The following is a 26,524-nucleotide window of genomic DNA, read 5'->3' as shown; positions in this document are numbered from 1 at the left end:
GCAATTTCAGAAGCAAAATGTATCTCACTGACGCCTCGAACACTATTCGATGCAAAGCCTTCCCGACTACCCTAACGAAGATAGCAATAATGTGGTTCGACAGTTTGCCTCCAAGATCCATCACAAGTTTTGACGACCTTGCTAAAAAGTTCCTCGCCAAGTTCTCCATCCAGAAGGATAAAGCCAAACATGCTCCAAGCTTGCTGGAAATTAAACAAGGAGATCGGAAAAGCCTTCGCAGCTACATGGAAAGATTCAACAAAGCATGCCTTGACATACAAAGTCTTCTAACAGAAGCGGCCATCATGGGACTCATCAATGGCATAAGAGAAGGACTTTTCAGCCACTCAATATCCAAAAAGTACCCAACATCTTTAAACGAGGTTCAAGAAAGGGTGGAAAAATATATCAATATGGAGGAGAACTCCCGATCGGGAGACAGCTCAAAAACTGAATTCTCCTAACCCACCACAAGACAAGGATAAAGAGACCAAGAAAAAAGAAGATCAACCTGGTGAGAAGCCTAGAAAATACCACAATTACACCCCTCTTCGGGTGTCTCTTGTGGATGTTTACCGAGAAATATGCAACACTGAGAAGATCCCACCACCTCGCCCAATCAAAAGAAGGGGAAATCAGACAGAATACTATGAGTACCACCGAATCTACGGACATCCTACTAACGAGTGTTTCGACCTAAAGAATGTCATAGAGAAATTGGGAAGAGAAGTGCGATTAGATCGGTACTTTGCCAATAAAGCGGTTGAACCAATAAAAATAAGAAGGGACGAAGAGGTCGGACAAGTTGAACGTCCACCTCACACCGAAGAGGTCGGACAAAGATGAACATCCACCTCACACCGAAGAGGTCGGATGAGTTGAATGTCCACCTCACACCGAAGAGGTCGGACGAGTTGAGCGGCCACCTCACACCGAAGAGGTCGGACGAGTTGAACGTCCACCTCACACCGAAGAGGTCGGACGCGTTGAACGTCCACCTCACAACGAAGAGGTCAGACGAGTTGAACGTCCACCTCACACCCTTGAGAGACATGTTCATATGATAAATGGAGGATTCGCAGGAGGAGGGATCTCTAAATCATCTCGCAAAAAACACCTCAAAGAGGTATATTAAGGAAGGGAGAGAGGTTTGAATAGGACAACGGAGTGTGAACAAGCCTTCCGAGATTTCAAAAATTCTTGGGGCAACCACCCATTCTTACCCGACCACTAGAAAGTGAAGAACTCATATTATACCTTGCAGTGGGAAGTCGGGCAATAACCTCAGCACTAGTCAGAGAAGACGAAAGTGGGCAACAACTCGTCTACTTCATCATCAAGGCTCTACAAAGGTCCAAACTAAACTATCAAAAGATAGAAAATTTCGCCTACGCAATCATACTCACTTCTCAACGACTCTGCCTATACTTTCAAGTTCACACTATAACAGTTCGGACCAACCAGCCCATAAAAGGCATGCTACAGAAAACAGACTTAGCTGGAAGAATCCTACAATGGGCAGTCGAGTTATCAAATTCAATCTTCAATATGAAGTTCGAACAGCCATTAAATCACAGAATCTGGCCGACTTCATTGCAGAGTACAATGACACCTCGGGAACTCCCACAAAGGGGAATCTCTACGTGGACGGATCCTCAAACAAAACCGGGAGTAGGGCAGGTGTGATAATAGAAAGCGATCAGGGAACCCAAATCGAACTCTCGCTAAAGTTTGAATTTCCTGCTTCAAATAATCAAGCCGAATACGAAGCATTACTGGCTGGTTTGAGGCTGGCTAAGGAGGTAGGAGTTCAAAAGCTCACCACCTTCAGTGATTCCAAATAGTTACCTGACAAATAGAAGGGAGCTACTGAGCTAAGGATCCTATTCCGAGGGTTACCTGAAACTGGAGGTCGATCTCAGACGAGATCTTCCGTACTGGTCAGTGCTGACGTGTCTGGCTGGTGAGTGGCGGCCGGAGCTATCATGTCTAACTGGTTGGACTGGTTGCACTGCTGATCCTTCTTCACCAGAGGGTAGGGGGTACCTACAAGGGACTCTGATGCTTAAGTTAGCAACGGTATTAAGCAAATTTTTAGTAAAATCAGAATATGAGTTATACCTGGGTGCTCCAGTGTATTTATAATAGGGTGGGCTGACCTTCTTAGATAAGATAAGTTAGTTATCTTATCTTATCTTTATCTTATCTTTGGGTGAGGTCAGTTTATCTTCAAGGGAACCGCTTTTATCTCTATAGAGTTGGACTGCCTTTGGACTTGGGTCGTGTTCTTCTATTTGGGCCCTTTACTGGGCTTTCTTGGCAGTTTGGCCGAGCTCTTTGAGAAGAGGTCGGATAGTCGGACCTGAAGAGGTCGGTCGTCTTGTCGCTAAACATCCCGGGTCGGATAGCTCGACCCAGGGTATGAACAGTGCCCCTGCTCGAGCTCGGTCTTTCTTTTTGAGGTCGAGTCTTAGTTTTAGGACTTCGATCTTTCTCTGGTGAAGCCGAACTCGAGCATTTGTCGACTTCTTTCTTTGTAGAGTCTTCCTTTTTGAATGTGGAACGTTTTCTTCTAAAAGCGCGCGCTTTGTATTAGCGCTCTGTTCTTGGGAACGTGTGAGGGTTTAATACCTTTATTAATTATTTTTTAGTACTCCATTTCCCTTGGCTCATTTATTTTGAATTTTACACACAAAAATGGTTTCTCTTCTTCGTTTTTGTAACTTCCCCCTTTACTCTCTCGCTTTCTGTTTTCGCCTGAATTTTGCATTTTTTGTGTTGCGGCGTCATTTGGCGATTTCTGTGCGATTCCGTATCTCCATCTTCAATCTCCTTCGAAGCTTCCTCCTTTGTTCAGGTTGGTTTTTCTTTCCTTGTACTTCTTTAGTCGTTTTGCTTTCGGCTTTTGATAGAGTTTCAATTTTTCTCTTGACGTCTTGACTTGGAAAATCTGAATCTTTACCGTATCACTGTGCGCCTGCTTGTTTACTATTTTGGGGATTTCTATTGCTTTTGAAATGGTCCCTTTGCATTCTAGGGTTCATACTGCTTGTTTTCTCGAAAGATTGTTCCTTTTTGTCATGCTGATAGTTTTTGCTGATGAATTCTGTGAAAGATAACGACTATTTCTTCGTGTTATTTTGCTTTTTCTGGAGGAATTTATTTCTCTAAAAAAAGGTGGCATCTTTGATGACTTCTTCTTGATATGTTTTTCTATTTTGCTTGCTAATAAGCTGAGACTGCGAATTTGGAAGGTAGCTACTTCGGTTTCGTTTGATTTGTAGCTTTCTGGGGATGCTGCTTTTTTGAGAAAGGGTTTCTCTTTGTCTTTGACGTGAGTTTTGTTGGGACGTTAGTTTTGTAGGTTTTCCTGAATCCTTGTTCCCTTACTGCCTCCAAAGGATGCCCCTGGACCTTCTGTATGGGTCCTGGGGTTTTCCTTTTGTTGTTTGTGCTGTCTGAATCATACTAGCCGAGTTGTTTTGTCTTTTGTCCGAGATATTTTTTAGTAATTCGATCTTCTTTTCTTGTTTGTAGGACTAGTTGGCCATGTCTTCTCGCAAAAATATTGTCGAGGTGTCTTCTAAGGTTCCCGAGGGGATGTCTGATTGGTTGGACTCCCTGGTGTTGCTGTGTGTTTCTTTAGCCAATTCTGAATTTTGCGTAGAGTTTAGAAAACATCACCGTCTCTGCAAGAGTAGAGATCAGGAGAGAAATTATGAATTGGTGGCACCTGACTACGAGGAGAGGGTTTCCTTCCCTGTCCCGACCCAAGGGGAGTGCCCTTTCTTTTATGCTTACGACTATTTTTTCAGCCAGTTGGACATCACTTTTCCCTTTACTTCTTTTGAGACCGATTTGCTATGGTCGTGTAATGTAGCTCCGTCCCAGCTTCATCCGAACTCCTGGGGTTTTATTAAGATTTTTCAGCTTCTTTGCCAAGAATTGGATGTTACCCCTTCTCAAACTCTTTTCCTTTATTTGTTTGTTTTAACTAAGCCTGGGATTTCTTCGAAAAAGAAAGCCCCGTGGGTTTCTTTTAGATCTGCACAAGGAAATAAGGTTTTTACCATGTATGACGAGTCTTTTAGGGACTTCAAGAATTATTTCCTCAAGATTCGAGCTGTTGAGGGAGCTCGCCCCTTTTTTCTGGAAGCGAATGATGGGCCATCTTTCCCTCTGTGTTGGCAGCAGAATGTAGTAGCATCCCGATATACGTGAAAAATGCTTGACGAGATTGAGTAGGCTTTTGTAACTGTTTTGGAGGACCTTTGGGGGGAACCTCCTCATCTAGATACTAAAAAATCCTTGGGGGACCCCTCCCTTGTTCGAACTGCACTGGTATTACTTGATATATATTACTTCTTATTTTTACTTTGCTTTCCTCTTTTTTCCTGGTCTGTAAAACTGCTGGTTTCTATTTTACAGAGATGGCCAAGAATAATGACTCGATGAAAGCTTTCAAGAAGGCAAGAAAGGCTGCTGCTGCTCAGAACATCTCGACCAAAACGGATGGGGAAGGATCTTCACAGGTGACGTCGAAACCGTCCGTGCCGAGCTCTCTTGGCCTGAGGAGAATGATCCCTACTCCTCGAGTCTGTCTAGTGGATCCTCCGCAGTCTTCTGCTACTGCTGCATCTTCTCCTCCGGTCGTTCCACCTTCCAAAAGACCTCGAACTATTGAACCTTTCAATCTGGATGCCCCTGACTTCGATGCTATTGGGTTTGTCGACCAGCAGATCGGTCCTTATGGTGCCCTCGCTATGGATGATGTGTCACTTCTTCACCATTTAAACTTTATAACTCGGAGTAGTGTCAAGATGGCACATATGGGGGCGGCCTTATATCGGACTGCCCAAGATCTTCCTCTTCATGCTACGAAGGCCTTTATGGAGGAGGCCAAATTAGAGTTCGATCGGATGAAAGTTTTGAAGGAGGAGCTCGAGGTGAAGGTGACCAAGCTAGAGAAAGAGTTGGAGGGTGAGAAGGCTAGTTCTATTGCCTTGGCGGCTTCTGTAAAGTTGGCTGAAGACACAACTTTGAGGCACAAGGATAGCTATGTTACGGCCTACAGGGAGGTGATGCGTCTTAGGGAGGAGTTGGAGTCTGCTCGGGTTGATTATGCCGAGCTCCAGGGTCATCTTGTAGGCAGCGTAAATGCTGCTTATGAGAACCTGAAGGAGCAGGTTCAAGTTCTTGCACCTGAGGCCAACCTTACTCTCTTCAGTCTGGATAATGTTGTAAACGATGGCAAGATTATCCCTGACGATCCTGATGACGATGATGTCGAACCCCTTCCTGTGCTGGTCGCCAAAGCCACTGTTGTGCCAACATCTTCAGCTCCTCCCGCTGGGGTTAGTCATCCCGAACCAGAGCCTGATTGTCAGATATTAAATCGGGATGATGGGACGGTGGATGCAATGCCCCTTCAGACTCGCCCTCCTTCACCCTGTGCTGCCGAGAAGCCTTCGGATCTTCCCTGATTATGTAAATGTTTTGTGTAGATAGCCCGGCCTGTGGGCTTTTAAAACTTTCTTTTTGTAATGTTGCTGACTGTTGACACTTTTTCAGTTGCTTATTTAGCAACTTTATTTTGAAAAACAAAAGATAGCTTCCAAGTTCTTGGGGCTGATTTGGGTAGCCTTTTTTGAGCTTGTTTTTATTACAACTTCATGCTTTTAATATCGTGTCGGTCCTTATCTATCTTGGTACCCTTTTTTTTTAGGTTTTCGGTAGTGTTGGAGCCTTGTTGCTCGACCTCTTTGGATTGCCTTTGTATTTCCTGCTTGTGGCTTTGATTCCTTTGAGGCTTCGGAAGTTATTTCTAGTAAACCTGCTTTGTTTAGACCTTCTATGAGGTCTCTTGCTAGGTATTACTTTTTATAACTTTAGCATTTTATGGAGGCCGACTTCGTTGTGTCAGGTCTTTCTAAGTTATTTTTGTAATCCTCTTTTTTGGACCTTGTTCAGGTCTCTTTTAGGGATTTACTTCTATAACTTTTATGTTTTGGGCCGACTTCGTCATGTCGGGCCCTTCTAAGTTATTTTTGTAATTCTCTTTCGTGGACCTTGTTCAGGTCTCTTTCAGGGATTACTTCGATAACTATTTTGCTTTGGGCCAACTTCGTCATGTCGGGCTCTTCTAAGTTATTTTTGTAATCTTCTTTCTTGGACCTTGTTCAGGTCTCTTTCAGGGATTACTTATATAACTTTTATGTTTTGGGCCGACTTCGTCATGTCAGGCCCTTCTAAGTTATTTTTGTAATCCTCTTTCTTGAACCTTGTTCAGGTCTCTTTCAGGGATTACTTCTATAACTTTTATGTTTTGGGCCGACTTCGTCATGTCGGGCCTTTCTAAGTTATTTTTGTAATCCTCTTTCTTGGACCTTGTTCAGGTCTCTTTCAGGGATTGCTTATATAACTTTTATGCTTTGGGCCGACTTCGTCATGTCGGGCCCTTCTAAGTTATTTTTGTAATCCTCTTTCTTGGACCTTGTTCAGGTCTCTTTCAGGGATTACTTCTATAACTTTTATATTTTGGGCCGACTTCGTCATGTCGGGCCCTTCTAAGTTATAGTAATCCTCTTTTATAGGGCTGGCCAGACCTCTTTCTAGGGATTTACTTATAACTTGGGTTATTGTGACTGGTCCGACTTCTTAATGTCGGCCAGTCTTTAAGTTATTTTTTAGCAATCCATTTTATTAAGACCTCGTCAGGTCCTTTCTATGGATCACTTTCGATAACTTCTTGCATTATTCTTTTTTCATCTTTGCCGATTTGTAGAAATTGGGTTTAATCCTCGCTTGGTCGACCTTTTGATGGATTTGGTTTTCATCTCTGTTGGTCTTTATCGCGATCGTGCAGTGAATTCGATTTTCACTTTCTGCTGATCTGTTGCTTTGTAATCGGACGATGAATGTTTCAGATTAATGCGGCTTGAGAATTTGTAGAATATCTAAACATATTTTATTCAAAAGAAAATGCAAATATACATGTGGAAGCTTTATCCCTCTAAGTTGGGCAATTTATAGGTCTTGGCTTGGCGCCTCATTAAAAAACCTTTTCAGGAAAAAGAGTGCGCCTTATCCTAAGATCCTTTATCATCCCTAACTATAGTACCTTCTTAGGTTGCAGGCGTGCCATGACCTAGGAAGTTCTCGTCCATCGAGTTCGGACAGTCTGTAGTAGCCCTTTCCCAGTACTTCTACGACTCGGTAGGGTCCTTTCCAGTTTGCTGCCAGTTTTCCTTCTCCAGGTCGAGTTGTTCCGATATCATTTCGGATTAGGATGAGGTCATTCTCAGCGAAACCTTGTGGCACTACCTTTTGATTATATCTCAAAGCCATTCGACGCTTTAGTGCTTCTTCTCTGATCCGAGATCTTTCTTGGACTTCCGGGAGTAGGTCAAGTTCTTCCCTTTGAAGTTGGGAGTTGGCTTCTTCATTATAGTGGACCACTCTAGGCGACCCTTCTTCAATCTCTACCAGGATCATTGCCTTCATTCCATATGTTAATCGGAAGGGTAATTCTTTTGTGGTGGAATGTGGCATTGCTCGCTATGCCCATAGGACTTGTGGGAGCTCCTCAGCCCAAGCTCCCATTGCGTCCTGTAATCTCCGTTTTATCCCAGCCAATATGACTTTGTTGGCAGCTTCAGCTTGTCCATTGGCTTGGGGATGTTCTACGGAAGTGAATTGTTGTTTTATGTTCAAGTCGGCGACTAACTTTCTGAAGCCTGCATTTGTGAATTTGGTGCCATTGTCTGTGGTGATGGAGTATGGAACCCCAAACCTTGTGACAATGTTCCTATATCAGAATTTTCGACTTCTTTTTGCAGTGGCATTAGCTAGGGGTTCTGCCTCGATTCACTTTGTAAAGTAGTCTACCCTTACTATAAGGAATTTAACTTGTCCCGATCCCTGAGGAAAGGGTCCGAGAAGGTCGAGTCCCCATTTTGCAAATGGCCATGGTGAGGTCACGCTGCTGAGTTCCTCTGGTGGGCAATGTGAAAGTTGGCATGTTTCTGGCATGGTAGACATGTCTTTACGAACTCTGTAGCTTCCTTTTGTAGAGTTGGCCAATAAAATCCTGCTTGGAGTACTTTTTTGGTGAGAGTTTGCGCTCCGAGATAATTGCCACAAATGCCACTGTGTACTTCTTCTAGAACTTCCTTTGTGTTGGAAGTCGGCACACATTTTAATAATGGGATTGAAATCCCTCTCTTGTATAGAGTATTGTTTATAATGGTGTAATGTTGTGCCTCTCGTTTTGACCTCTTTGCCTCCTTTTCGTCTGTAGGTAGTGTTTCTGTTTTGAGGTAGTTAATTATGGGAGTTATCCATCCTTGATCCTGACCTGTTATAGCTAGGACTTTTTCTTCTTCCGAGATTGACGGACTCTGTAGTATTTCTTGGATGAGGCTTCTATTGTTGCCCCCTGGTTTAGTGCTGGCTAGCTTTGAGAGTGCGTCAGCTCGGGCATTCTGTTCTCGGGGTATATGATGGACCTCATATTCTCCGAGTTGTCCAAGCTGTTCCCTGGTTTTGTCCAAGTACTTTTTCATGGTGGGGTCTTTAGCTTGGAAGCTCCCTGCTATTTGTGAAGTGACTACTTGTGAGTCACTGAAGATGGTAAGCTTTTGAGCTCCAACCTCCCTAGCCAGCTTCAAACCAGCTAATAGTGCCTCATATTCTGCTTGATTGTTTGAGGCAGGGAACCCGAATTTGAGGGAGAGTTCAATTTGAGTCCCTTGGTTGCTTTCAATTATCACACCCGCGCCACTTTCATTTTTATTTGAGGAACCGTCCACATAGAGATTCTATTCTGTGGGGTTTCCGGGGTGTCTGTAAATTTTGCAATGAAGTCGGCCAGGTATTGTGATTTAATGGCCGTCCGAGCTTCGTATTAAAGATCAAATTCGGACAACTTGACGGCCTATTGCAAGATTCTACCTGCTAAGTCCGTTTTCTGCAAAATCTCCTTTATGGGCTGGTTGGTCCGAATCCTGATGGTGTGAGCTTGGAAGTATGGATGAAGTCGTCGAGATGTTAGTATGAGGGCGTAGGCAAATTTTTCTATTTTTTGGTAGTTCAGCTCAGATCCTTGTAATGCTTTACTGATGAAGTATATGGGTTGTTGCCCACTGTCGTCTTCTCGAACTAGTGCTGAGGCTACTGCTCGACTTCCTACCGCGAGGTACAATATGAGTGGTTCTCCTTTCCGTGGCTGAGTTAGGATAGGTGGTTGTCCCAGGAATCTTTTAAACTCTTGGAAGGCTTGCTCGCACTCCGTTGTCCATTCAAACTTTTTTCCTTTCCTTAGAGTGGCATAGAAGGGGAGAGATCTTATTGCCGATCTGGCTAGAAATATGGACAAGGGTGCCAATCTCCCATTGAGTTGTTGCACTTCTTTGACGTAAGTCGGGCTTTTCATGTCGAGTATGGCCCAGTATTTATCCGGATTTGCTTCGATTCCTCTTTGTGTGAGCATAAAACCCAGGAATTTACCAGCTTCTACTGCGAAGGTGCATTTTGCAGGATTGAGTCGCATGTCATGCCTTCTTATAATGTCGAACACTTGGGTCAGGTCAGACAATAGCGTCTCTTCACTTTGTATCTTTATTAACATGTCGTCTACATAGACTTCCATGATTTTTCCGATATGATCCGAAAAGACTTTATTCATTAACCTTTGATAAGTGCTCCTGTGTTTTTAAGACCAAAAGGCATTACGATGTAGCAGTAGTTTGCTTTTGGGGTTAAAAATGAGGTTTTTTCTTGGTCGGGTGGATGCATTGGGATTTGATTGTATCCCGAATACGCGTCCATGAACGAGTGGTATTTATATCCAGAGGAGGCATCCACCAGGGCGTCGATACTTGGGAGTGGATAAGGATCTTTTGGGCAGGCTTTGCTGAGATCAGTGTAGTCGGTGCACATTCGCCACTTCCCGTTTGATTTTTTCACCAAGACGACGTTAGCTAGCCATAATGGGTACTTGACTTCTCTTATGAATCCTGCCTTCAACAGAGCTTGTACCTGCTCTTCCACAGCTTGGGATCATTCTGGTCCGAGCTTTCTCCGTCTCTGTTGTACTGCTTGAGATCCTGGGTAGACCACTAACTTGTGGCACATTAATTTGGGGTCTATGCCTGGCATGTCTGCAGCTTTCCATGCAAAGAGGTCGACATTATCTCGTAAGAACTGTACGAGTAATTCTTTTATGTCTCCTCTGGGAATCGTACCAATATTGGTTGTTTTGTCCAGGGTGTCTCCGATCTGGATTTTCTCTATTTCACCTTCGGGTTGTGGGCGGAGTTCTTCTCGCCTCTGAACTCCCCCAGTTCGATTGTGTGGAATTTCTTTCCTCTGCCTCTGAGGTTTAGACTTTCTTTGTAACAACGGTGCGCCATCTTCTGATCTGCTTTTATTGTAGCTATCCCTTCTGCAGTTGGAAATTTCATGCATAAATGTGGAGTTGAGACTATTGTGCCGAGTTGATTCAATGTTGTCTGACCTATTAAGGCATTGTAGGCTGAACTCACATCGACCACGATGTAGTCTATCTTGAGTGTTCTAGATTGGTTTCCTTTTCCGAAGGTAGTGTGTAGTGAAATGTATCCAAGTGGTTGAACTGGGGTGTCTTCTAGTCCGAACAGACTATTTAGATATGCTCTAAGTTCTTTTTCTTCCAGGCCGAGCTTGTCGAAGGCAGTTTTAAACAAGATGTTGGTGGAGCTCCCTTGGTCTATCAGTGTGCGGTGGAGATTTGCGTTTGCCAGTATAATACTGATGACCATGGGATCATCGTGTCCTAAGATGATACCAGATGCGTCTTCTTTGGTGAAAGTGATTGCAGGGATGTCGAGTGCTTCCTCTTTACCCTTAACATGACATACTTCTTTGAGATATCTTTTGCGAGATGACTTGGAGACTCCTCCTCCCGCAAATCTGCCGTGTATCATGTGGACGTGTCTTTCTGGTGTGCGAGGCGATTCGTCCGACATCTTCGTCTCTTCTTCTTTTTCTTTGTTCATCGTCCCGGGTGGCCAGGTACCGATCTAATTTTCCCTCTCTTACTAATTTTTCTATGACATTTTTTAAGTCAAAACATTCGTTGGTGCAATGCCCGTGGATTCGATGATATTCACAATATTCAGTCTGATTTCCTCCTCCTTTTTTGCCTTTGAGTGGTCGAGCTGGGGGTATTTTTTCAGTGTGGCAAACTTCTCTGTAGACATCTACAAGGGACACCCGAAGAGGGGTGTAATTGTGGTATTTTTTGATTTTTTCCCCTTGTCGATCTTCCTTCTTTTTGGACTCTTTATCCTTATCCCGGGAGGGATAGGTGAATCCAGATTTTAAGGTTTCTCCTAGTCAAGAGTTTTCCTCCATGTTGATGTACTTCTCTGCTCGTTCTTGCACTTCGTTCAGAGATGTAGGGTATTTTTTTGATATAAATTGACTAAAAGGTCCCTCTCGCAAGCCATTGATGAGGCCCATAATGGCAGCCTCTGTTGGTAGGCTTTGTATGTCCAGGCATGTTTTGTTGAATCTTTCCATGTAACTCCAAAGGCTTTCCCGATCTCCTTGCTTAATTCCTAATAGACTTGGGGCGTGTTTAGCCTTATCTTTCTGGATGAAAAATCTGGCCATAATCTTCTTGGCTAAGTCATCGAAGCTTGAGATAGACCTAGGAGGTAGATTGTCGAACCACCTGATTGCTTTCTTTGTTAAAGTAGTTGGAAAGGCTTTGCAGCGGACTGCATCTGAGGCGTTGGTGAGATACATTCTACTTCTGAAATTGCTAAGATGATGACCGGGATCTGTAGTGCCATCGTACAAAGTCATGTCCGGAAGTTTGAAGTCCTTAGGGATTTTGGTCTTCATGATCTCCCTAGTGAATGGGTATTGATCCTTACGAGAGTTGTTCTTAGGCGTGGATCGAGTAGCTTTGGCTTTGAGATCGGCTTCGAGTTTTAGAAGTTTATCTTCTAATTCTCGGCGTCGCCTTATCTTCCTTCGTAGATCCTTCCCAGCTTCTCGCTGATGTTGGGCTTCTTTTTCAAGTTACTTTAAACGATTTTGAAGCGCCTCTATTGCTCCCGGATTTGGTGAATTTTTGTTCTCGTTAGATTCCGGGGTATCTTTCGGTGTAGTGTCCGCATTTTTGTGCGGCGCTCTATCCTCTAGATCTGAATCGTGGTCGTTGTCATGGTCATCCGCCATGGTGGTGGGGTAACTTCTGGGTCCCCGGTAATGGTGCCAATGTTCAGAGGGTTACCTGAAGCTGGAGGTCGATCTCGGACGAGATCTTCCGTACTGGTCGGTGCTGACGTGTCTGGCTGGTGAGTGGCGGCCGGAGCTGTCGTGTTCGATTGGCTGTACTGCTGATCCTTATTCACTAGAGGGTGGGGGGTACCAGCAAGGGACTCCGATGCTTAAGTTAGCAAGGGTATTAAGCAGATTTTTAGTAGAATCAGAGTATGAGTTATACCTGGGTGCTCCAGTGTATTTATAATAGCGTGGGCTGACCTTCTTAGATAAGATAAGTTAGTTATCTTATCTTATCTTTATCTTATCTTTGGGTGAGGTCAGCTTATCTTCAAGGGAACCACCTTTATCTCTATAGGCTTGGACTGCCTTTGGACTTGGATCGTGTTCCTCTATTTGGGCCCTTTACTGGGCTTTCTTGTCAGTTTGGCCGAGCTCTTTGAGAAGAGGTCGGATAGTCGGACCTGAAGAGGTCGGTTGTCTTGTCGCTAAACATCCCGGGTCAGATAGCTCGACCCAGGGTATGAACAGATCCCACCATGAAAAAATACCTGGACAAAACCAGAGAACAGCTCAGACAATTCCGGGGATATGAGGTCCGACATATACCTCAGGAATAGAATGCCCGAGCTGATGCACTTTCAAAACTAGCCAGCACCAACAGCTCAGACAATTCGGGGGATATAAGGTCCAACATATACCTCAGGAACAGAATGCCCGAGCTGATGCACTAGCCAGCACCAAACCAGGGGATAATAATAGAGGCCTCATTCAAGAAACACTACAAAATCCATCAATCTCGGAGGAAGAAAAGGTCCTAACCATATCAGGTCAGGGTCGTTCCCCTGGAGTCAATGAAGGAAAGCAAACCCTCTCCTCAGGGTCCGGAGACACCAACTCATGATTCTTCTCCTCATCTCTATCCCTACAAATTCTATGGAACCTCCTAAGTCGCATACACTACTCAGGAACACTGATGCACGAAAAACTTGTCTCGTAACAAATTTCCTTCGGCAAGTGTACCGAATTTCATCGTCAAGTAAAAACTCACAATAGAGTGAGGTCGAATCCCACAGAGATTGATTGATCAAGCAACTTTAATTAGAGGAATGTTCTAGTTGAGCGAATCAGAATTTGAGTTGAGAATTGCAGAAAATAAAATGGCGGGAAAGTAAATAACAGAAAAAGTAAATGCTAGAAATAAAGAGCTGAAAGTAAATGACGGAAAGTAAATTACAGAATTGTAAATGGGAATGGGGTAATTGCTCATGAAAGTAAATGACAGAAACTAAAGAGAATGGGTAAGATCAGAAATGGGGAGTTCATTGGGCTCAGGAGATGTTGCATTCTCCGGATCAATTTCATTTTCATCTCTTCCTCAATCAATGCATTCATTGATCTCCTTGGCAATCTTAAGTGATCGAATTACAATTCCTTGTAATTCAATCTCTCAAATCTTGATCAATAGCCAATTCCTTAGTCAATTGCTCATGAGAAGACATGAAGTATGGTCACTGATTATACCACATGCATTTTCCAAATCAAGTATTGAGAGGATTATAGTCACATATCCATCCAAACCCAATTTGGTCCAGCATGAGAAAGCATTTCTAGCATGATCTCTTCCTTCCTCTTTCAAGGTTCAGAAGAGATCCAAGTTTGAATAGCTTCTTTTCCAAGATAACTATCCAATTGGATGAAGATCAAAAGCTTTCAAGTAAAATCAAGAAAATAGATAGAAGAAGAATAATGAAAACTAGTATTGATCCATCAAATTACAACAGAGCTCCCTAACCCAATGAAAGGGGTTTAGTTGTTCATAGCTCTGGAAAATAAAAGCAAAGATGGAGAATACATCATGAAAACAAAACTAGAAGTACAGAGAATGGGAAGTGGCGAATGTGCACCGATTACAACTGTCCAAGTTCTTATAAATCCGGCTTCCAACTGTCCAAGTTCTTCCATGCTTGGCCATCAGCAGGGTGCCTTATGCAACCATCTTTCAAACGCTGCTCATCATGCCACCTCAACGCCTCTGCTGTGTTTGGGCACATAAAAAGCCTTTTAAGCCTTGGTATTAAAGGAAAGTATCTTAAGGTTTTTGCAGAAACCTTATAAACTTTATTTGGAAGCACAAAGTCCTCTTCGTTGCCATCCGTAGTAGGAGTCTGATTATATCGAGACTCTCCACAGATACGGCAAACTGAGTCATTTATGTACTCATTTCGATACAACATGCAGTCATTAGAACATACATCAATCTTTTCATAGTCAAGACCCAACTCTTTAACCATATTCTTAGCTTTATTAAAAGACGTGGGAATGTTCAAATCAGGTATAGCTTCTTTCAATAACTCCAAGAGGGAGGTCAAAGATGTGTTACTCCACCCATGTAGACACTTCAAGTGGTAAAGACGAATGATGAACGATAATCTCGAAAATCCAGATGTACAATTCGGATATAATTCCAGACCTGCTTCGTCTACTAGCTTATAAAATCTCTTCGCATCTTCATTCAACCAACTATTCCCCCCTCAAGATTTGCCATATTTTCGAATGCGTCACGCAGCAACCCGTCAATATCATCAAGGCCGCCTCGATCATCCATGTCAGTATCTACTACTGTTGGGATTACTGATTTCCCATGATTAGTCCATCGTTTATAACCTTCGACAAACCCATAGAAAATAAGATGCTCATATACGGCATCTCGTTCACGCCAATAAGTGTTTCCACACTTTGCACATGGACATTGGATTTCTTTTCCAACCGGTTTCCCTTTAGGAAGGCAAACTCTAAAAAACTATTTACACCAACTATGTACTCGTTCTCAAATCTTGGTGAATCCATCAAATCTTTTGACAAAATATGATTAAACCTAATAATGCAAATATCTGAACTTACTAAACATGGTATAATAGGTCAATTATAGTGACAATCTAGCTACCATATACACACTACCTAAATAACTAGGAGATCAAATTATAATATATATCAAGTATGATATAAACTTACTGCTTAGTTCCTTCATTTTGAGATGCCATTTGAAGTTGTTATACACTGTGCCACAACAACTACTCAACTCCTTTTGTCTTTACCAGTCCAAAAATAATATCCTGTATGCAAAACAAAACAAAAAAATTCAAGAGAAGGTAAATCTATATGAAGAATTAAATTATTAAACCTCCATTCCCTGCCTCTAAATTTTATTTTAAAAAAAGAAAACTATATTTTTTAATTTTATTTTTTTAACACTGAAAAGAGCATTAATCTTTAAAATTGGTCTTTCAATTTAAGTTTTATATAAAATTAATTGTACCTTAATTTTTATTTAAATTTATTAATAAATAATTTTTTTATACACTTGATTTTGACATTAAAAGGGGGTTATGGTTAATTAGAGTATGTAATAAGATCTGTGTTATTATAATTGATAATCAAATAAAAGGTTAATAAAGTTATTATAAAAATAGATAAAAGAAAATGACATACGCGTTATTGTTTAATACATTAAAAGGATGAAACATAAAGCAAATGAACATAATTCGGATTGAAGGGATTAAAAGCTATGTTGCACAGGTAGGGGCACACACATATATAAGAGAAAATTGAAAATCACAAACTTCACAGAATAAAAAGTCAAAATTCACAAAAATAAAATAGAAAACACAAACTGTTTTCAATTTTGGCATAACAAGCAGTCAATTAATCACATAGCATTATATTTATAGCAACATGTCTACACCTAATTGCAAATTTTCTTTTTATTTTCTTTTCCAAGGCAACACACAAGCTGAGCAATGGTGCTCCTTGTTTCTATGATACCAATCCAATTTCTTCCACAACCTTAAACCCTATACTTTTCCGTCAAACCCTTACCCGAATAAATTTGCAATTCCTCAAATTGTATCAGGTAAAATTGCATGTCAAACAAAATGTTCACTCAAAAAATACATTATGAAAAATGAAAAATTCATCAGTAAAATGAATAAAACAATTCGGAGCAATCTAAGCCTTGATCATTGATAAACAACTTTCTATAATTGATAGCATCAGATAAAGAATATAGAAATGAAAAAGAATAAAAAACAAATAAGGATACAATTTTAACTATAAGCATCGATGAATACAATAAACAAGAAGCAGAGAAATTTCTATGAAGGTAAAAAAAGGAAAGAAAGAAAGAAGAAAACCTTGCTGTAATGGTAGTTTGAAGATAGAAGAAGAGGATGAAGCGAAAAATGAAGGAAGAGAATAGAGAAACGAAAAGGATAGCAAAGCGAGAGAGAAGAAGCTCTTTCAGTAATGGGTCGGGTTCGGACTGGTAAAAAAAAGGAGATAGAATAAACAGTAGAGAGAAGAAGCTCTTTCAGTAATTTAGGACAGGGCAGATCACTAAACCAGCAGCATAAAACTAAATTAGAACAGGGCAAGTCATTACCAGCACAGGAAAACCAATTTCAGATAGAATAAACATCAGAATTCAAACCTAAATCTACTACAAAATCAATTGACTACCTAATATATCAAGATATTTGTTTCCATTAGGTGCTCTGCTTTATTAAAGAATTACTATGCCACTCTAAGGATCAAGTACATCTCAGTAAAAATCTTATTCAGTCTAACAATGGAAACTGCAAAACATGTAATAATAAAAGTAATAGATCTCCGAACACAAATTCAAGTATAATAACAGAACAGTTTACATTCATGAATTGCAATATATCTTGGCCTTATGTGAATACTAGAGTAGAATGTTTCAGACTAAATTAAAACAAAATTCATTCAAGTGAAGGCATGATATTATTAGTGGAACATCTCAAAGGATAAAGCTTACCACTTGCTGTCACAAAACTTTTTTCAATTAAGGGATGAGAAATATAGAAGAAATAGCCATATAAAAAATAATTAGTTTTTTTTTTCTGTATTTGGGCCTTGGCATAAGATTTGTGGTGAACAACTAATATCACATTACAAAGCTTCAAAATCTTGTATAACATTAAATACATAATCAAATGGCACTGCAAAAGAACATTGGCAACTCTTGCAAGGAGAAATTAAATGCACATCTAAACAAAGACAAGCAACAATTCAATATCACATTACACAAGCATGCATAATTTGATGAGATCCGTGAGAGGCCTTGCTTTCTTGTTGAACAAGGTTAATTAACTATCATCACTGATGATGTCACCATAAATTCGCTGACAAGGACATCAGGGGAAACAAGGAGGAATGAAAAGCCAAGTTTTAGTCATCATCATTTACCACCATAATATACTGTGTAATTTTGCCATCTAGATATAATATTTAGGGATACATTGATTTATAATTTACATTCTAACATATTAAAAAGGTCAAATATGATAAGAGCAAGTATTTAGTTAAAATAGTCTTTATCTTATTTTTTATATTGTATTTGTGTGACATAACAGTGGATTATTTTGACAGGGTAATACAACTTTGCTGCCACTCTCTACACAAAGAACTACCCATAGCAGAAACTACATCAAGATGCAGCTGGTGATTTGATAAACTCAAATATATAGTGACTTCCCCAACAGGTAGGCGGCATAAACATTCTAGATTTTTTAAGTTCATATATAAGTAGTTATTGATTGCAAAAATAAACCACACAATCCTGCATAAACTTAAACTAAGGTATGTTGAATATATTTTACCAGGCCGTGGCTAAGAGCTGTGATATATAACTTCTCCCACTTCAATACCAGTCTCCTCCCTTGTTCTCTTCTCACATGCAGCTTCATCCAAACTTTCTCCATCCTAAATACAACAAGTGGATACAAGCAAATTAAACTTCTACATGTGTGTACAACTGATTAAAACTATAAAAACTAGGAAATGATCTGTGCAAACTTAGGCCAATGAAACCTAGTTCTATTTCTGCCAATCCAATATGCTTACCACTTAATAGCATCAAAGGTATTAAAACCCTATTGCTGAACTTGAAAATATTTACACGAGCACCCAAACCCTATTGCTTCTGCTGAACTTGAAAAGAGTACACAGGGTGAGCTCACGGTGACAGGGAGCTCGTGGTGAGGCAGAGACACGACGTGAAGTAGTGACGGCAGCACACGATGCAAAATAGGGAAGCAACAACAAGCCTCGCGAGGAGGCAAAGAAGCAACGACGACCTTCGGCTCACGCAGTGAAGAGAGACAGAGTTCAGGTCCGCGATGGAGGGGTTTTTGCCTTCGGCGATGGTTGGAGCTGGGAGAAAGGAAAACGGCGTAGTGGAGAGAGACTGAGTTGAGCTACGAAGGAGGTAGAAGAAGAAGAAGAACGAAATGGCGCACCACCACACACGGGTTTCGATGGCTAGCTAGGGATTTCTTCTTTTTCTTTTTCTTTTTTCTAAGTTACCAGCTGGGACTAATGGGGATTTTGGGAGGGAAGGGGGGATTTTGGGAGGGAGGGAAAATGGCCACGTTTTGGTTTTGGGGAGGGATAATAAAAATAAATGAAAAAAATGAGATTTTAACTAAAGAGAAGAAATTAAACGATGCAGTTTTGGGATACCTATAAAAATAAAATTAAAAAAACCGTGGTTATAGGGTACTTTAGGCCACCCTTAATAACCGTGACCATAGATACTCTATGGTCACTCTTTTTCGGAAAACCGTGACCATAGATTCTTTTAGGTCACCCCCTAAAACCGTGACCATAGATACTTTTATGTCACTCACCAAAACCGTGACCATAGACCCTTTTAGGTCACCCTTTTGAAAAATCGTGACCATAGACCCTTTTTAGTCACTGTAAAAAACCGTGACCATAGACCCCTTTAGGTCACCCCCAAAACCGTGACCATAGACCTCTTTAGGTCACTCCAAAAAACCGTGACCATAGACCTCTTTAGGTCACCACAAAAAACCGTGACCATAGACCCTTTTAGGTCACCCTTTTTTGAAAAACCGTGACTATAGACCCTTTTAGGCCATCCTTTTTTAAAAAATCGTGACCATAGGTACTCTATGGTCACCTTTTTTCTAAAAACCGTGACCATAGCTTTTTTTTGTCACTGCAAAAAACTGTGACCATAGATTTTTTACCGTAACCAAAAAAAACGTGGCCATAGACCCAAAATGTTGTAGTGATTACAAGTAAAAACAGGTGTAGAATTTTAGAAAACAAATAAGATTAGAGTTTAGAAATTTTCAACAGACAAATAAAATAAAATTGAACTTAAAAAAAATTAAATCTAAAGATAAAATTAGGGTAAAATCAAAATTTCATTTTACTTTATTTGTTGTCAATTTTATTAATCAGATGAAGCAAAAAGTAGCCCAACACGTAGAAAATGAAGCAATGTAAGAAATTTTATTACAATCTAAAGTATATTTAGTATTTATTGTGCATTCATAAAAATTTTTATAGTCTAACATATTAAATGTTTTTAAAAATATGTAAAAGTTTTTACACAATGTAAAACTAGGAGAAGAACAACGATAATATATGTATCGTATGCCAATCAAATGCATATCAATAAAGCAAAATATTGGTTTTTGATCACTTAATTAAATATATATCTTGAATTCAAATTTCGAAACTAGAATTGTTGTTAAAACTATTGAAGACCTTCTGTAAATTGAGATGAATTAGCTAAAATTTTGATAATGAGAATGGAACAAAAATAAAGAGTAATACTTCAAATAGGTCTTAAGAAATTTACAGTCGGACAGATTTGTCTCCAACAAAATTTAATTAAAATTTTTACTCTGATGTTTTTAGTTATACATCAGATACGTCTCCATGACAGTTTGACCCGCTCAAGACATCTTACGTGAAGGTTAACGAGTTGACATGTCAGGTTAACTGCTACGTGTCACCTCTAGGACAATTTAGTCCCCATCCAAGTTGGACAAAACGACGTCATATTGGATCATGAGGCGAACGACGTCGTTTTGTGAAGGACAAATTCGTCCCCACCATGGAAGGTAGAGTTGCGAAACGGCAACGTTTTAAATGGGGAACCTATCTACCTGTTCGAGAGGACCTATCTGCCAGATGATTATGCTTCTATAAGGACTTATTTGTCTGATAACCTAATGTTTGAGACCTATCTAACCTATAATTGGTGACATTACCCTCAAATATATTCATTGCCCTTTTTTGGTTTCATTGAAAAAACAGGTTAATGTATCTGGACCTATAGTTTGCAAAATTCTAATCCTCCCTCTCATGATAATCAAATTGAATATTCTCGTTCACATGTCACAAAAAAATATCTTAGATAATTCTAAAGTATGCTAATTTGAATGACTTAATGTGTATGTTGAACGATGACTTGGAGGAGAGAGTGAAGCAGTTGGAGAATCTGTTGTCGAAGAAGAATGAGGATAGCCAAGTTGTGAAAAAACATACTGTTTTTGCTTTGTTTAGGGGTATAATAATTGGAAGCATTGGTAGTTGTAGTTGTGTTTTGTATATATGTGGTGGCTGTTTAGGCAAGTTTTAATCTGTGTTGATTATCAAATTGTTAGATTAAAATGTTTCATTATATTTAGATGGATATGCATGAAATCAATTGTGGTGAAATAGTATAAAAGAAATACATTGCTTTTGGTTTGTTTCATCCATTTATCTCGGTATTGGAATAAATTTGAGCAATCTAGATCCTGTGTCACTAGTTGCAACTGCCATGTTCTCAGCACTAACACTCTTCTGAGCCTTGGGCCTGATTACTGTTTGCTATGGATGTCTAAAAGGTTGCTGAGCCTGGAATTAACAGAATTATTATGAGGATGTTTCATACAGATTTCAATATACGCATTAAGTCATTCAAAATTAGCATATTTTGGGATTGTCTGAGACATTTTTTTGTGACATGTGAAGGAGAATCTTCAATTTGAGTGTCATGAGAGGGAGGATTAGAATTTTGCAAGCTACCAGGTCTAGATACATCAGCTTGTGTTTTCAATTAAACCAAAAAAAGACAATGAATATATTTGAGGGTAATGTCACCAATTATAGGTCAGATAGGTCCCTAAATATTAGGTTATCAGACAAATAGGTCCCTATAAAAGCACAATTATCAGGCAGATAGGTTTGATGGAGATGAATTTGTCCTCCACAAAACAGTGTCGTTCGCCTCATGATCCAATACGACGTCGTTTTGTCCAACTTGGATGGGGACCAAATTGTCCTGGAGGTGACACGTAGCAGTTAATCTGATACGTTAACCCGTCAACCTCTACGTAGGACGTTCTGATCGGGTCAAACTGTCATGGGAACGTATCTGATTTATAACTAAAAACATCAGAATCAAAATTTTAATAAAATTTTGTTGGAGACAAATCTATCCAACCATAAATTTTTTGAGAACCTATTTTGAGTATTACTCAAAAATAAATATAACGAATAAATAAAGATTACATATCATGTGGGGGGATGCCATTTGACTTTTTGAGGCCGGCACGAGAGCGCAAGACACGCATGTATGCTGGTGCATCATCATATCACTTACACTTATCACAGTCACAAAACAAAGTATACATATGAGGGATAAATACCTAAGGACAATAGAATTCGGTTAATATAAACAGTAATTTTAAAATTTTAACTATATAATTTTTAAAATTTTAATTATCCAAAACTTTTATATATATATATATATATATATATATGAAGGATAAATACCTAAAGATAATAAGTAACTTTTCATTGTCGGTGTGAATATTTTGGAGACTTCACTCTGATTTAAATTTTTTTAGTAAATTTTTAATTTATAAAAATTTTGTTCCGAAGTGCTTTTTAAACAAAGACCTTGATTTTTGTCGGACATTGAAAATCCCAGATCAACTTTCATAGGTTTGCATTTCTACAATACATATTTAAGATTATTCAAAAGAACTTTAAATTCTAGAAGAACATGCATATGTTTAGTTGTTCAATTAGTTTATTAATTAAAGTTAAATAATTAAAAGTTTGAATTCCTATCAAAATTTAAAAGATAATATATAATGCACCTAAAAACAATTTCTAAATTTAAAATTTGAAAATAAAACAACACACTCTTAAGTGATGAATACTTAATCAACATGAACCAATTATACAAGATGAATTTGGGTCTTCTAAATTTTAAATTTTTATTTTAGAGAGTAAAGTGTGATCTCTCACCTTAAATAATTTTTCTCTCATATTTTCTGTTGGTTCCACATATGAAATAAATAGTGAGAGATTACACTTTACTCTTTAAAATAAAATTTAAAATTTAGAGAATCTAAATCTATACAAGATATAGTGATAATTTATTCCATATTTATCTAGTTTAAACAATTTTGGACTCTATAACATAAGGAAAATTGCTTCACTCTTAGTTTACCATGCATAAGATCAAATTTGAATTCGATCAAAGAGATAAATTTTTTGCAAATTTATAGTAGTAAATTGCTCACAACTAGAAAATGGATTAATACAGACAGATTTACAGACGGATTTGGTCTTTATTACAGACAGATTTTTGGTTACCGACGAAATTACCGACGGATTTTGTCCCTCTGTAAAAGCCCGTCGGAAATTATTTACCGACGGATTTTTTTCCGTCGGAAAATTACAGACGAATTTTTACCAGTTACCGACGAATTTTTCCTCTGTAAATTTTCTATCCATTTCCCAAAGGCGACGAACTTTCCGACGGATTTTCCGTCTGTAACTACAGACGTATTTTCAGACGGATTTTCCGTCTGTAATTACAGACGGATTTTCCGTCTATAATTACAGACGGAATTTTCGACAGATTTTCCGTCTGTAATTTAAACTTTGGAAAATCATCCCACGTTCTGATTACAGACAGAAAATCCGTCTGTAAATCCGTCAGTAAGGTAAAATAATTTTTTTTTTATTTTTCTAATTGCAAAATAAACTTGTTTTCATACAAAATAAATATAAAAAAACTCAACTCAACTCATATAAATTATATATTATTTTTTTCTTCTTTGAGATATATGAAAAATAGATTATCTATATAATATTTCTTTGCATATAACTCCACTTATTCAATAATATACAGTTATACATCCACATGGAGTGAAAATTACATCCATGTCTCACAAACATTAGTAAAGTAGTATCCTTAGAATTTTCTAAAATTTCTTGAACAATGCAAACTAAGCTAGAGACCACTCATATGGTAAGTGTAGAACTTTATGGCAGCTATGTATACTTTCTTATGGCTGCTATGTACACTCTATTGATTCTACAATGTACACTCTATTGAAGCTGCAATGGCCACAACGGCAGCAGCTATGCCTGCCACGGATACTGCAGCATGCAACTGAGCATTATGAGTCCTAATTTCCTGCTTTTTCCTCTTCTCTTAATCCTTCAGCCATCTTCCCATTGTCCTTCATCTCAGCAAACTCCTGTAAAGCTAGTATGCAAAAGTTTACAAGAAGAATAACAAAGAAAAAGAGTAATGAATGATTGAGCTTTTATTTTAGCACTGTCAAGAATATATTTGAGCACTGCAACAGATGTGGAGAAAAAGATCAACACAATTTCTCAATGATTTATATGATTTGTATGACATCACGGTGCATATTTGAAATTAGCTATCTATATGCACTGATCAGAACTCAACAATTTCTGTGTCCCCGTGAGAGCAATATATATGAAAAGTTGAATCCTATTGTAGCAACATGAGAGGAAATTGAAATACTATGTTGCATCTACAATGAAAGCTCTTGCAATGTTAGCCTATATAGTTTATGATTGAAAAAGGACTTTGCATTGAACAAGTTGCTTATTGAATTTACCTCTTAGATTTGATTAATGTTGTCCCAAAAGATAATGTAGCAAAGTCCATGGGCTGTGAAGAAGACCATTGTAGTGGTCCTAGCTAGATGTGGTACTTGATACTTCCCTCTAAAGTTAGGCCTGCCATTACACAGTCTTTTCAGTGAAAATCCTAAAAGGTAAGAAGTCAGACAACATAAGGAGAATTTTGGTGGCCATACTATCATTGGCAAAGTCTGTTTCATGGCCATTTCCTTGATGTGCATCAAGATCAATGATCATCATCCTAAAGATTTTGCAGACAGTTAGAAGATAATTCTAATTTGCACGTGTTAAGAGCATGTCCTAGCTTGCAATGATAAAGCCTAAACGACAGTTATACTACCTTGATATATTCAACCGAACCAAAGCAAAGTGGATGCAAAGAGAAATATCTGCATAAGCACAAAGTGTTAAGTATCTACTGAAATACCACAAGAAAATCATTTGAACACAGCAGAAGTGTATAATTTTGGCAATTCATCAATGAAAAAAAAACCTTGCTTCTACAATGTACTGCAAGCATGGTAGCTGCAACAATTGAGCCTAGTTGATAACAATTGAGCCTAGTTGTGTTGCTGATAGAGATGATAGGTTGCCAAGTAGATCCCCCATTAGAGTCCTTGCAACACCAACAATACAAACATCTGTAACAAAAAAAGTACACACACATGCACCGAGGCTGAGTTAAAGCGGAGTTAAATTCACTGATTATCAACTATACTTCCCTTCAGGGGGATCCATCTTAAGTTTCTAAAAATTCAGCAAGCTAAGGAAGTAGAGAGAAGTGCCAACTCATGATCTCAAAACTAAAATTTGTAAATTAATGATTGGCGTTTCAAAATTTAACAAGAGAGACATACCTCGGGATTTTGGCGACATGGGGAGCTTCCAGAAATAGAAAAAATAACCTTTTGACAACAAAAATGATATGTTATTGTTATGGATCACAAGAACCATCACATAGTTAAAATTACTGTTACAGTTACGGTTGCAAAGGAAACTCACATTCAGAACAAGAAGGAAACAGAATAGAAGAAGGTCAATCTTAGAACAGAGGCGCAAGACTTTGAGAAGCCAAGCAAAGTAGTTCTCTGCAACAAACGCATAGATTAGCAATTTGGTCTTGGAAACGATTGGACATAGAGATGTTGAAGTGAAAGAATACCGATGAGTTGGGCAATAATCAAAGCAGTTCTCTGTCAGAATTGGGTTCTTTCCAAACCCTGGTTGAGTATAACTATGCTGTCTGAGTATTCTGTTGATTTGCTTCTGTTATTCTGTCTCCCAGTAACTATTTCTAAGACTAACACTCCAAAACTATATACATCTGCCTTTTCTGTTAACTGACCATGAGCTAGGTACTCTGGAGCCATGTAACCCCTGCAAAACCACTTAAGAAAATGAGTATTCCACAATGTTCTCAATAGGTTAAATTATACTTAACATTCACTGAAACCAAACTATAGCATTTACTGTAGTTTACCCTTTCAGATATGATCCACACATATTAATAGGTCTTGGATTTTGTTCAAACTTTTCAATGCTATATATATTGTTAAGGGTTGTGAATAGATGCATTTACAGAATTCTCAAGACATACTTTGCAAGAACTACTGTTCAAACTCTTCCAACAATTAGCCAAAACATAAGCAGATTCATTTACCCTTCCAGAAACATCAACCTTCCCTCTTGCATAGTATCCTATGCTGTTTGGTGCAGCTTGAACTACTTCCAAAAGCGCCTGCTTTGCGGCCGCTCGAATTCGTCCTAGTTTTGTTGCCACAAACAGCCTTATCCCCTAGCCCTGCATACTCATCAAAGAAGCTATAATTTTCAGACCTCATGAGGCATCCATCAAGAAATATTTGGGACGTTGTGGCTTAAAGCAAACATATTAAGGAACTAGTTTGTTGCTCAACAACAAAATACTATCATTAACTATAACTTTGCAAAAGCAATATCAGGACAGCAAAGAGAGATCAAATTAAACATGACCTGAAGTATTATTGTAATAGCAGTTATCATGCAAATTGAATTCTCTAATCCCTTCGCATGCATACAGACTAACTCATCAATATTAAAGGGTTCTCAAATCCATCTTCATATACATCAACACGACTCCCTAATAAAAAGAATGGTTGGATGCATAAAACATGAAAGACAAGTATACCATGAATTGAATTCTCTAATCCCTTCACATGCATACAGACTAACTCATCAATATTAAAGGGTTCTCAAATCCCTCTTCATATCCATCAACATGACTCCCTAATAAAAAGAATAAGTGATAAAGAGATAAAAACCAAGTTTGAAGATTGAAATTTCTCCTTCAAATTCAAGCATTTTATTTTAGAAAAACAACATTTACTTTCTTTAAAGCTTTTGCAACTAATCAAAAGAAACAGCTGAAAATCCACATTCAATACACTCCAAGATTCACCAAATAGAC

At 39.0% G+C, this 26,524-nt stretch overlaps 1 long non-coding RNA gene across 3 annotated transcripts in view; it reads right to left on the bottom strand.

Moving 5' to 3' along the window:
• LOC110272205 (uncharacterized) overlaps window positions 1-18,747 on the bottom strand; it is a 37,697-nt gene extending 18,950 nt beyond the window's left edge. The window contains exons 1-3 of one of the 3 annotated variants that reach the window (XR_015883467.1): window positions 18,199-18,747; window positions 17,955-18,057; window positions 15,289-15,389 (exon numbers count right to left, since the gene is read on the bottom strand). This is a non-coding gene — a long non-coding RNA (uncharacterized LOC110272205). Of the gene's footprint in view, window positions 1-3,208; window positions 15,390-17,954; window positions 18,058-18,198 lie in introns of those variants that run through there. The other 2 variants (XR_015883468.1, XR_015883466.1) reach the window with 2 other exon arrangements.
• Window positions 18,748-26,524: the final 7,777 nt, after the last annotated feature.

Source organism: Arachis ipaensis, chromosome B5 (genome assembly GCF_059453495.1).
Source record: "Arachis ipaensis isolate K30076 ecotype BB chromosome B5, ASM5945349v1, whole genome shotgun sequence".
Taxonomy (NCBI): Eukaryota; Viridiplantae; Streptophyta; class Magnoliopsida; order Fabales; family Fabaceae; genus Arachis; species Arachis ipaensis.
The sequence above is the reverse complement of the archived record's forward strand: the minus strand, read 5'-3'. Positions and strand labels throughout refer to the sequence as shown.